The sequence below is a fragment of the Vigna unguiculata genome, chromosome 6 (assembly GCF_037176805.1).
Source record: "Vigna unguiculata cultivar grain cowpea cultivar isolate G323 ecotype 2 chromosome 6, ASM3717680v1, whole genome shotgun sequence".
Classification (NCBI taxonomy): Eukaryota; Viridiplantae; Streptophyta; class Magnoliopsida; order Fabales; family Fabaceae; genus Vigna; species Vigna unguiculata.
In genome coordinates, this window is record NC_140797.1 from 39,346,785 (window position 1) to 39,361,082 (window position 14,298).

General features: G+C 28.7%; 1 long non-coding RNA gene across 1 annotated transcript; it reads right to left on the reverse strand.

Annotated features, from left to right (window-relative positions):
- Positions 1–11,721: 11,721 nt before the first annotated feature.
- Positions 11,722–13,713, reverse strand: LOC146885886 (uncharacterized). The gene is made up of 2 exons (XR_014995769.1): positions 13,538–13,713; positions 11,722–13,297 (listed from the first exon to the last, which is right to left on the reverse strand). It is a non-coding gene; the product is annotated as an uncharacterized LOC146885886 (long non-coding RNA).
- Between the last annotated feature and the right edge of the window lie 585 nt (positions 13,714–14,298).

A 14,298-nucleotide genomic window follows, 5' to 3' on the forward strand; every position in this document is an offset into this window, starting at 1 on the left:
TTTGGGATCGCTACTTTCATCGATTTTATATGCAAACTAAGGAATGGATGAATGAAGAAATATTGCACTTGTCTTTCCTTCCATTTATATTTCCCTCGCTCCCAATCATAAATGATTTGGGGAATCATTTCCTTGACAGAAAATAATAATGAATAGATTATTTATTTAGCTGAAAATTTAAAAAAAAAATCTATAGTTTATTAATAATAATGAATAATATATTTTTTATCGTAAAAGGTGTTCGGAAAAAATTTAAAAAATATATATTATTTAACTTCTAAATTTGAATTTTCTTTCCTTTTAAATTTATTGTCTTGTTGGTTTGTTTTTCCAATATTTAATTTCTTTTTGTTTTCCTCGTTTATGTCTTTCATGGATTTTTATATTTCTAATCTTTCGATTTTTTTAATATCTTCTCCAAATTGTTTCTCCAATATATCCAAATTGTTTCTCTAATATAATTATTTAATTTTTAATTTTTAAACTAAAACAAATATACATTATTTTCAATCAATAAAAGAAAAAAGATAATCTACATTATATTTCTTATCATTATATACATGATTTTATAAGAAGTACCGTTGTTTTGAGAAGAATGATTCGAAGGAGAGGAAGACGAAGAAATTGAAATTATTATATGATTAAGTTGTTATTTTTTTAAGAAATTTGAAGGTGATTTTGGAGAGAATTACATAATGAAAATTTATAAAGTTTCTGAATGAATTAATTGATGTGGTATATTAAAAAAAGTAATAAATAAATAAAAGTTGGATTACCAAAATATATCTATTGATAAAAGTAATATAAAATTATATATAAATGATTTAAAAATATTTTTATAAATTTTATTGAAGGATTGAAATTATAAAAAAATAAATAATACAATATATTTGATATGAAAATAAATTTAATATGTAAGGTGGGAAATATTTTTTTAAAATGGAGATTTTATTTTATTTTTAATAGTAATTTAAAAAGTAGTAAATTGTTATAACAATAATAAAATTTTATTTGTGTTATTAATCTTTATTATATTGTTTTCATAATAAGGAGAGATGTATAAATTAGGAAACTGAAATCTAAGAGAATAATTTCGTAAGTTGGATTGTGTCCTCTAATCTTACCATGCACATGGTGGGGTTTGCATTTGGAATGAATCTCCTAATTATCATTTGACATCACCTTCTCTCACCTCCAAAGGAACAAGAAAGTCACCTGGTTATCCTTTATTCTCATTACATCCGAACAGTAAATCCTCCCAAAAGAACACAATGTTAAACATACGGTCGAACATGAGTGATTGATTTGTGATTAATTTTAATGATGTTATATTAATAGGGTTGTTTGAAATATTTATATATCTATAATTTATAGATAAATGTTAGAGTTGCTTTAGAAATAAAAATTTTATAAATTCAAAATAAAATTTTTAAAAAAATTTATAACAATTATAACATTTGTCTATAAATTATTGATATATAAATATTTGAAGCAATATTTAAATAAAGTTTGATGCAAAATATACATTTAAATAAATTTAATTTTGTTAAAAATATCAATTATAATAAAAATACCATTGTAAAATTTATATAAAAATTAAATTTGATATAGGGATGAAATTGATTCAATTTTGAAAAAATTGATACCAAATTAAGACAAAATAACAAATACAGGAATTACATTGAAACTTTTTACATCAATTAGTGACACGTGGCACTGCCATTACCACATCATACTATCTCTGCCACGTGGCACAATGTCAGATTGACACGTGACAATTTTTTTAAAAAAATATATAAAAATTTAAAAAAAATCACGTGCTGACACGTGACACATAACTAACGGAAAGAAACTGATTGCAACAAATTTTCCAAAACAAAAACTCAATTGAATCAAATAAAGATGGAAGAACCTAATTGAGATCTCGCTAAAAAGTGGAACTTCTGAATAATTTAACCTAAAATTAAATAACAGTATATAAAGATACTTTTTTATAAAAATTCAACTAATAATACCTACTTGCTTTCATACTTTCTTAATACCATTTAAACTTTATTTTTTTTTAACCTCTCCCCTTAAATTTTAAGTATATATTTTTTATTCCAGAGAAATATAAAGCCCCTATACTTGGTTGAACTCCTTTATTTTACAACTACAATTGTATCTTCATTATCCTTCTTAATTATTAATAATAGATAATTATATTTACTCGATATTAGCTCAGTAAAAACATCGACCAACACACTTTATTTTTCATTTAAAATTATCTACCTTTTAAATAGTTAGTCACTTTTTAGATATATATTTACTCTTCAATTATTTTGACTAAGAAATTTCGCATATCTCTTATTCTTTAGCAATTGTATAATTGTAAAATTTTTTTAACTTACTAAAAAAATGCATGTAATAGTATAAATATTTTATATAAAATAGCCATAAAATTGAGTACCATTTCTTTATTTTATAATAATAATATAATAATAATAATAAAAATAAAATAAATAACACATCATGCTATTATTACTGTATATTTGTATTATATGAATTCCTTCTTTCCTGTACACTTTATATTTTCCGCTTCCCGTAATGCATTTAATTAATAAAACTGAAAAAAAAAAGATTTCTTTTTAAAGATATAGACATCAAAACATTTTTTTAAACCATTAATTCAACTCTTTTCTTGATGTCATTTGTCTAGCATTTAATCCTAATTTTTTATTATATTAATTATTGTTTTTAATAATAATAATAATTATTATTATTTAATAACAATAATTATTATTATTATTATTATTGTTAACTAAACACATGTGTTATCGCGTCTGTGTGTACGCATTTTTAGTAGTTAAACAAAATAAAATTGTATTTATCAAAAATAAAGTTAAATGTACAGAGAAAATATGAAAAAATAATTATTGATGAAAAAGAGAAAAAAGAAGAAGGAGATAAGTAAATAGTTTTATAAAAACTTGTAAAAGTAACCGTTAATTTTAAAAATTTAACAAATAATTACATTGTAAAAGGTAAAGTTGAAATTATGAAATATGGAGACAAAAGAGGAAATCCTCTTTATATATATACTCTTTACACACACACACATATATATATATATATATATATATATATATATATATATATATATATATATATAATATTTTCATAATGACAATTTTGTAAATTAGTTATAAAAGTTTTTATAAGTTGTAGTTTTGTAAATTAATAAAGGTGGTAAGGAAATTTTATTTTATCGAATAGTAGTTGGAGGTGAAATGACAAATGTGACATTCCATTTAAATAGATCAAAATCTACTCAATAAAAACATTGCATAATTATAGAAATGCAAGAGCAATCCGATGAACAGTGCACATGAGAAAAAAACCACTATTAATGTCATCCATAGGAGTACTTGAAAGGAGTCATAGGCATACAACCATGCCATAACCAAAAACAAAATCTAAAAGTTCAACAATTATGCAAAAGAAAGGCTCCTAGAGCAAGGAACTACAAAGGGCACTAGGACCATAGAACTGCTCCTGAGAGTCACACATACGAATCCACTAAGCTGCACCACTGCTATCACCAAGCCTATTTCCAGGATTTCCCCCATCTACTCCCATCAAGGGTGATCATCGCAAAAGAGAAAACAAAACAGGAACATACACAAAATGGAAGGGTAAGCTAGTGTAATTTAAATTTTATCATGGTATAACAGACAAGTACTTAAACAGTCCAAGCATGCAACACAGTAGGCACATAGAATCATGTTATAGCAAACAAGCATGACTATGACTCAATTATCCGGATACATATACTAAGATTGGATTCACTGGACGTTTGTACTTGTGGTGGCCTCTACTGCTCTGCAGAGCCATTGCCAATGGGTTTCACCTTACCACACACAAGGTTAGCCTTTAACGTCTAAGGTCATTATTCTGCCAAAGACTAGGACCTCCCGCTACTCTCACCACTTGGGTCAGTTTGCTCTACTGACTCACTAACCCTTTTGAGTTTTGGGATGCGATCCTTACTTGAATCTTTATCTTAATATATACACTACACACCACCATGAGATCTCCCCACGAGACTCATGGAATTACGCTTATCTCACACCAATTTCATGTTTCTCATACCTTAACCATCACTTTTATCTCATACATCCAATTCTCATGTCACAATACCATCATCCAACAATGTCATGCCATAAAGTAATCCAACCATGCCACTTTCAGCTCATACCATTCAAATAATTCATGCATGTTCATAGGAATATCCAGCCATAACGGAAATAGATAAAATAAAATAAAAACGCAAACCCGCACACCTCTCGCTTAGGCTAAAAGCCTTCGCCCAGGCGACAACAACTGTCTCGCCTAAGCTAGGCATTCTCGCCTGAGCGAGACGTGAGACAATGGTACAATGGCCACTCTGTGAGTTCTCGCCTGAGCGGACCCTACTCGCCTGTGCGAGATCACGTTTCGCTTAAAATAAAGAAATCCCTCGCTTAAACGAGGACTCAAACAGAGGCACTACTGGTTTCCTCGAGAGCTGTTCTCGCCTGAGCGAGACGTTGCATTGCTCAAAACCAAAGTTGGTCGCTGGACGAGAAGCTCGAGCAGAACCAGGGCGAGCTTCTGCTATTCTCGCCTAGGCGAGACGAGCTCGCTTGGGCGAGAATATCAGCTCTCGTCGTTGTTCCACGCATGCAACATCAAAAACAACCAAGCACATCCATATCACGCATTCATATACAAGCACAAGCACTTTTAATCCATTTCAAGCATAAAACAGAGGTGAAATCAAGCACACACAACAAAGACTAGAAACCTAGCTTCCCTTACCTTGAGTAGAGTTGAGCTTAGGGGAACGAAGCACACACAGAGAGAGAACATGAGCAACTTTTAAGGAGCTGTAAACATAGTAGATAAAACATAACACGAGATTAGGAGTGGAACAAGCTCGAGACCAGCTTAGCACAGGAAAAGGAACCACGAAGGAGCTTAGGTTTTGATTTCTACTTACTAGGAAGTGGTTTGACTCACTCCGAAGAGAAAACCAACTGTGCCCTATCAGAGGTATTGCTTCAGTAGAGAGATTGGAACAAAGGAACAAATATGGAAAAAGAGACAGATTGGAGAATGAATGAGCTAGAGAGGGTATTGGAGTCCTACAGTTGGACTAGCCTTGGGCCTACGAGAAGGGTCAGGCCCATACACATAAGACTGAAAATGGGCTTACAACAAAACTCACAATAAAATGCACTTGTATCATTTGATTATTATCTATAATAATAATAGTAATTATAATAATAATAATGATAAAGATAAGTTACAATAATTATAATTTTTATTAGTATATTATACCTAATAACAATAATAATAATAATTATTATTATTATAATTATAATAATGTAGTAAAATAATATAGTTGATAATAATAATAATAATAATAATAATAATTATTATTATATTTGTTAATATAATTATAATTATATAATATTAATTATAAATATAATTATAATTACAATTACATCTATAATAACAATCATAATAATAATAATATTTTTAATATTATTATTATAATTATAATTAATAATAATAATTATTATTATTATTACAATATTTATAATTCTTATTAATAATAATAATAATTTTGTAAATTAGGTATGATAATAAGAATTTTTATAAGTAATAGTTTTATAAATTAATAAAGTTGGTAGGGGTATTTTTGTTTCAAAGTTCATTTGCAAAAGTGGTCAAATTAAATAATTAATTTAGATGAAAGTTTAAGGTATTCATCTAGAAACTAATTTATTATATATATTTTTCTTTTTTTTTAACAAATACTCATGTGAGAATAAATTTTTAAGAAAAGAAATGAAGTCTATATTTTAACTTTATTGATGTAGCAAGTCAATGAATTAACTTAGTGCCTTGTGAAAATGATGGCTATCTACTACTCGCATTTTATTTTACTTGATTTCACATGTTATAAATAATTGCTTAAAAAATATCTGAAATAAAACATCTTGATTCATCATTCAAATGTACAATTTTGTTGTTTATTTTTTCCTTTACACCCTCAAAAAATAGTGAATACAATTGGATATGATTCGAGTACTCAAAATTTCAATAAAATAGAAAATAAATGAAGGAGGGAAAGGTCTATTAGGAAAGTAAGGTAATATATATATATATATATATATATATATATATATATATATATATATATATATATATATATATTATATTATGTCTTTTTTTATTTTGCATTTGTTATTCAGACTTTCTTTTTTAAACTAAGTTAGCATTGATTTAACTAATTCTAATTACAAAAGCATTATGTTTTTTTTCAAAATTATTATTTAATGTGGAGTTAACTGACACATTGCCGATCCTATATTTTGTCATTTAAATTAATTGTAATATTGATTTAATCAATGTTAACAATAAAATAAATATTTTAACATTATTATTTAGCGATGGGTCAATTTGGAACTTTACTTTACCCTGTCTTATTTGTTTTGCACTCAAATTATTAATTAACATCGATTACACTGAATTAACAATTTTTAAAAATAGAGATTATAATAAATTAAAATTACTGATACGTTTAAACAAAAACATTATAATCAAATTTTAAAATAAGGTTTAAATACCTTTTTTGTCCTCATTTTCGTAGTGTTTGTTGCGAATGATCCTCATCTTCACAAAATGTTTAAAATGGTCCTCATTTTTTACCGAATGTTTAGAATGGTCCTCATTTTCGCAATTCGTGTTTTATTTGGTCCTTTTCTGTAACGCCGTTTAAATCATTAACGAAGCATTGTACATGTGGCACAATTTGTATTAGGGTGTATTACATGTACTGTACATGTGGCTTAATTAGATATTTGGGAATAAATAAGTGAGCTAGGGTTTGGTAGGGAATGTTTGGGCAGTTAGTGAGTTTTGGCAATCTTGTTCCTCCATTCCCAATTGGTATTGTTGCAATCTTTCTTCTTCCTGCAATCCCATTATATAGGTATGTTACAGTCCCAATCTTCTTCGTTTACCTCTGGTTGTAATCGTTGGAGGCAACCGTGTTGTATCACTTCGTGCACTATTGGTGGTTCAAAGAGAAACGAATTAACCCCGATTTGTAGTTGTAGAGAGATGGCTGCTTTGAGGATGGCAAGAACTCCAAAGAATATTGATAGAAAATTTTGGGTACAATCTATTTTTATTTTTGTGTTAATAATAAATTGGTTTTAATTTTTGGTTTATTGATTTACAAAGTGGTGGTTCCAATAATGTGGCCTGCAACTTTTTCAAATGGTGGTGTTGATGAAAAAGATGTCATCATTCATGACACAAATGAGGCAAATTAATGATTTGGAGAAGCCATTGAAGGTTGCTGAGAAGAGGCTGCAATTAGTATTAGGGTTCACTTGAGTTGTTATTCGTACTGTTATTGTGTGTAATCTTTTAAAGTCCAATATGTTTTGTACTATTGTTAAATGAAGAAATGAATTAGTTTGATTATGTTGAGATTAGTCCCAACATGTTCAAAATGACATCTTAATCTGAGCATTGAAGTAAGTGAAATTGATTTAAGTTTGGGAAAAATTAAATTGATATAAGTCTGGAAGAAGTTAAATTCATAACATTAATTCATCCCCAATCTCTACTTCAACAGCCTCTTCATGGGCCTCTACTTCACCACCATGGTGGACAATAACATTGAACCTATCATCACTCATTGCCCTAAAATAAAAAAGATGTATTATTAAGTCTACTTTAACGCAATGGGGGACCACTGCTACAATCAATTACAAATAAAATAATGGGAACCATTACACCAACAACGACAACCGACAAACAAACCAACTAAAATAATACCCACTGAACCCCACCTACAGACACAAACTACACAAAATCATGGAAGTAATTTAAAAACCATGCAGAACATCACAACAATCGAAAGACAAACAAACCAAAAAATAGAATTACGAAAACCCTAACCCACGAGTAAACACAACCCAGAAAACTCTGAACCCACTTACCTCGTTGATGATAATTAACTAGAAAATTGAAATGAAGAGTGCAACTGCAATCCAATGATGAAATGGCAAGTATTAACTGCTTCTTCTGCAAATCTGAACTCAAGAAAGACGAAGATAAAGAAATTTCCCTAATTGCAAAATTTCCCCTAAATTGAAAAATTAACGTTAATTAGCCACCTGTACAGTACACGTAACACACCCTAATACAAACCGTGCCACCTGTACAATGTTTCGTTAATGATTTAAACGGCATTACAGAAAAGGACCAAATAAAACACGAATTGCGAAAATGAGGACCATTCTAAACATTCGGTAAAAATGAGGACCATTTTAAACATTCTGTGAAAATGAGGATCATCCGCAACAAACACTACAAAAATGAGAACCAAAAGGGTATTTAAGCCTTAAAATAATAATGTTAAAAAATCCTTGACAATTGAGTTTCATAATTTTTGTCAAACTAATACAAGTACGGCCACATTGAATATTGCACTCTTTGTGATGCTCTACGAATAATCTTAGTATATTTTTCTTTTGTGAAATATGTTTTTTTATCTTAAGTTTAGTCAAATATGAAATTAGTTCCTTTTTAAATTGTTTAACCAATTTAGTTTTATATTTTTTGAAATGCGTAAATTTAGTCATTTTAACCAAATTTTGTTAAGTTTACTGAAGTTTTAAATGCATTTCATGATAGTATTTGAATTGTTTATATCGTTTGACACATTTTCACTTTAATGTTAACTCAAATATTATCATAAAACGCATTTGAAATGTCAAATAAACTTCATAAAATTTGGTTAAATGACTAAATTCACAGATTTTTAAAAATTAAAGACTAAATTAGTCAAAAGTTTCAAAGATAAACTAATTTTAAATTTCACTAAAATTGAAGGAACAAAAATATATTTAATTTTTTTTTCTCTCCACTGGTAGTAAGAAACTATAATGATATCTTTGAAATGGAACCTGTTTTATATGTTTGACAGAGCTTCATTAATTCTACTATGGCATTTATGCGATTCCAGTCAAAAGATAGTGAATTACCATATGAATGTTCGAAAACACACCGTCTTACTTGAAAACCTTTTACAATGCTTTCTATTTTTTTTGGAAGGTTGTCACATATTATTGTTTGTTTGAGTATTTATTTCCTTATGGATGAAAACAAGAAAAAAAAAAGCATAATTAAGTTATGGCAACCAGCTCTCAATTCAAATTCAAATAAATTGAAGTACTTTTTAAATGCCAAAATTTATATTCTCTAATCTACACTATCAACCATGAATGCAATGAGTGCAAATGAAGTGTGTTAGGCAAGTCTAAAATGATGCAAGTACATGAAAGTTTTTTTTTAGCAGAAAAAAAAAATGTTCCAAAAGGTCAATATACATAATAAAGCATAAATAAAAAATAAAACAATAACCTTATTCTCCTAGTTATTAAGACTTTTCAATACAAGAGTAACTTAAAATAAAAAAACAATAACATGATTTTCCATTATATGTTTTTGTTGCCAAACATATTAATGCAAAAGAAAATGTTCAAAACTCCGTCACAAGATGCATATGAGGAAAAAAGAATGTGTGAAACCAACACTCCAACCTGCAATAATATAACTTTTGACTTTTAAGTCACAGAATAATTAGGCCAATATGTAGTACAGTAAATATTTGCTTAAGTTCGCATTCATTTAAGTCTGCATCCCGTCTAAATCTTCATTTGATAAGGAAAAATTCTTGAATCATTAACTTTATGACTTATTTGCAAAAAAAAACATCTTGTAAAAATCATTTGACTTTAATTTTATTATATATATGAATAAAATAAAATAAGAAGTTTCTCTTGTAACATATCTATTGTATCTATCATATATTTTATATTTCTCACATTTTTACAATTCCTACAAATTTTCAACACTCATACTATTTTATAATGTAATTATATGACTTAAAATATTTCATATTGTAATATGACTATTAAAATTTCATAAATCCACATCCTAATTAAGTCCACATTAAGTTCAAGATTAAGATCAAAATACAGACTTAAGCGAACGCTTACTATACTTGATTAGATTCGAATAATTGGTATATCTACCTTCAAACAAAGCAATCCAAGGATTTTATTCATAAAGTTGGACATAAACACCGATCTGAGTATGAAAACCTGACTTTTGGGACTTTAGAAGACAATTATCCATGTTCATATAACAAGTTGGATTTGAACAAATAACAAATGTTTAAAAATTAATTTGTGTAAAAAAACACAATTGTTTTTTTATAAATATATATATTTTTAGGATTAAATATGTTTTTTATTTCTTAACTTTTAGTCAAAATTAAAATCAATCCCTATTCAAAACTTTGACATAATTTAGTCATTCAACTTTAGAACTGCGTGAATTTAGTCATTTTAACCAAATTTTGTTAAATTTATTTAAAAATAATTTATATATAAAAAAATTAATTTTACACAACTAAAATTTTTTGTTCAAATTTCATCTATGGTGAAAAGCTATAGTGCAAATCAATCGGAAAGAAATAGAGATACTCAAATCAATTTAATTTTAAAGAACACATGAATAATATCATATTTATTTTGATAAGGCCTTTAGCAACCTCGTATTAAGGGCCTATAAAATCCTTTGGTTAAAATACTCAATTGATCCACGTTTTTGTTCCAAAATCTTAAATAGATCCTAAGATCTTTTTTAGTCTCAATTAGGTCCATATTGGTGTTAACGATGTTAAGGATGTGTCACGTGTCACCTCCTCATTTTTTTTTCTCTATCAAGAAAATTAAATAAAAAATGAGGAGCTGACACATGACACATTCTTAACACCGTTAACACCATACTAATGGAATGAACCTAATTAAGATAACAAAAAATCTTAGGATCTATTTGTAATTTTAAAATAAAAATGTGAACCAATAGAATATTTTACCCAAATCCTTTTTATTCCACAATTCATAGTTTACAGGAGATTCCAACCAATAATAAATCTTAAAGAACGAATAGAGAAAACAAACGTCAATTCAAATGGGCTACAACAGGCCCTATCCATAGGTCAGTATAAGTTATTAAATCTGTTGCATACCCTCTCTGCACCATCTCATCATGTAATTGTAGAGAAAAAATAGGACACCCTAAATCTCATCATATAATTGAAGAGCAAAAACAGGACACCCTAAATTACAGGTTGCATCTATCAACAAATTATAGGTACAAGAGAGAGAACTTTTGAAAGCATCTCTTCCTTCAGAGAGAAAGCACCACAAAAAATCTCACTCTACTGCACTTGTGCAAGAATTAAAGCATTACAAGTAAATACATTGGGGCAAACACCAAAAGCTATATCTCGTAAAAAGTCCATTAATAAAATCATTATATCTCCCGTGTAAGTCAATTATTAGGTTCCATATCAAAGGGTTGGGTACCATTAAATTGTTCAACATACACCAAAGCAAATTTTTTGCTCTAACAATCTCTCAATCAAAACCAAAGCCTCGAATCACACAATCTAGATTGTAGTTTCCTCAAGCATAATTTTCATATCATGAACTTTATTTACCAATGTCAAGTCATTAGATCATCACATCACACCATTAAAAAAATGAAAATAAAAAATAATTGACAGAGTGAATTAAAAATAAGTAAAAAAAAATAATCAAAATATTATTCATCAAACAAAGACAAGAAGCTTATTATAAAAAAACTCACGATGAGAAGAGCATAATAAATAACAATATGGGATATGATTTCTCTAGGTGTAAAATCGCACTCTCTCTTCTTATAGCTTGATAGAGCCGTTTCGTAGGCTTTTCCTATCATAAATGCAGTATCTACTTTAATTGGCTTTAATGATCTAACCATAATCTGTGCATCTCTAGTTAAGCCTCTCAGAAACGAGTTTAACAGAACCTCCTCGGGCAAATTTAACTTCCTACTTATTCTACGAAAACTGTTATGATATTCTGAAATGGAACCTGTTTGACGCAACTTCATCAATTCTCTCATGGCATCCCAGGACAAATTTAAATCGGAATCCGGCTTCATTAATTCTTCCAATATTTTTTCCATGCTATCCGAGGAAAGAGATGATGTACTATTATGCGAATGTTCTTTACGACTCCGTCTTTCTTCAAAAGATTTTATAGTGTTTTCCAATTTGTTTATGTCTCCCACAATTGAGTGGAGAACATCTAATTTATTCTTAATTTGCCTGAATTCTTTCATTCCTTTGAACAAAACGATGGTGAAAACCTGCAAAAAGAAATCCAATTATTGTGAATGACAAATAGTAAAACTATTGTGGAAATAAGGATTAAAATAGAAGAAACTCAGTCCAAATATTGTAAAGAAAGACCGGAGTACCACAATCAAAACACAAGTGTGCAAATAGCACACCAAGGACCCATATCATATTGTACATTGAGTAAAAATAGGGGTGTAGATAGCAATTTGACCCAAAATAAATTCAAAGGGGTGAAAATAACAGAAAAAATGGTTCAAAAAGAGAACTGGAAAGAGAGCCCCTTATTATTATTTTTCATTTATGATTATTATTATTTTATTTTTATACATTTTTATTATTACTCTTTTTACCTATTATTTGTTTTCTTATTTTTATTCTTAAAACACTTTTTATCTAAGAACATAAAATTAAATCATCCAGAACCCTCACGTCACCACGCACAACATCATCCTCTTGCAAGCCATGCCCATTCCCTAACTTTTGCCATCTTCGTTCTCATTCAACACCAAATCACCGGCAACAATGGCTACGCCAGCTACCGGTAAAATCACCGGTGTTCACCTCACTCTTCATTCTAACATACTTGTAACTCCGCTCACCATTTCGTCGGATATATCGTTAGCCGCCAAACTCACCGCATTATCATTGCTTTACCGGAATCATCACCAGTGACGCCGATCGTGACCAGAAATTGTGTTGCCGTCACAACGCCGTCCTTCTTCTTCCTCCTTGTGCTTTCACCGAAGATCACCGTGCCAAGCCCTGACTCACCCAAACCGCTGCCACACTTCGTCGGCCTTACCTAGAGCCACCGTTGCCCGACGCCGTTGTGCGAAGACCGCCAATCAACGTTTGTGAACGCAGCTCCTCCTCAGCCCATTCAAGGCCCCCGACCATGGCCACTTGTCCAATCAAACTCACCGGCAAACATAAATTAAATCGGGAAGATCCAATTAATGCAGCAACCGACATTTCAAATCCAGAATATGCTATTAGCTAAAAAGAATGATACAGAAATCAAATCGGGAAGAACAGAAATCAAACCGAGAATATGCTATTATTCGCTAAAAAGAATGATACGAGAATAAAGAGGAAATGCGATTTAGATCAGTTTGTTTTAACAAATTGAAACAGGGTCACGCAATCAAATTCCGAGATGAAAAGAATGAATCAAGAATGCAGACCGGAAAATACACAACAAAAACGCAATGGCGAAGTCAGAAAACTAGATAGAACCTTGGTTGCGTGAATTTCTTCTTCCTTCCGCTTCAGACTCTTTCCCTTTGCTCCTTCTTGCTCTCGTTCTTCCTTCTTCTATATTCGTCCCCTTCTCCTCGTTCTCTCTCAACTAAAATCCTGAACTATCTCCTATTTTTCATATTCCAGCACCCTCTTCTCCACATATTTTTTTATCTACGCTTACAAATGTTTAAAATTAATTTATGTAAACTATTTAATATAATATGGGTATGGGTAATACCCAAAATTTTTAACTGGGGATGGGGATATATATATACCCACCCAAATACCCGTCCCCGCTTAAATTACTAAACTATTTATAATTTATTAAATAATCTAAAAAATATATATAAATAAATAATATATTTACACATAAAATATAATATAATATAATATAATATAATATAGTATATATACATATAAATAAAATATACTTTTATATATATATATATATATATATATATATATTTACACATATACATGTAATATAATATAATATAATATAATATAATATAATATAATATACATATAATATATATACATAATAATATAATATAATATATATATAATATATACGTATAAAACAAATTAATCATTTAACTAGTGAGATCTTTTATAAACAAATTTATAATATTATAAATTTATAAAAATTTAAAAGAAATATATATATATATATATATATATATATATATATATATAAAAGCATAAAATATCTACGCATATACATATAATATATATACATAATAATATAATATATA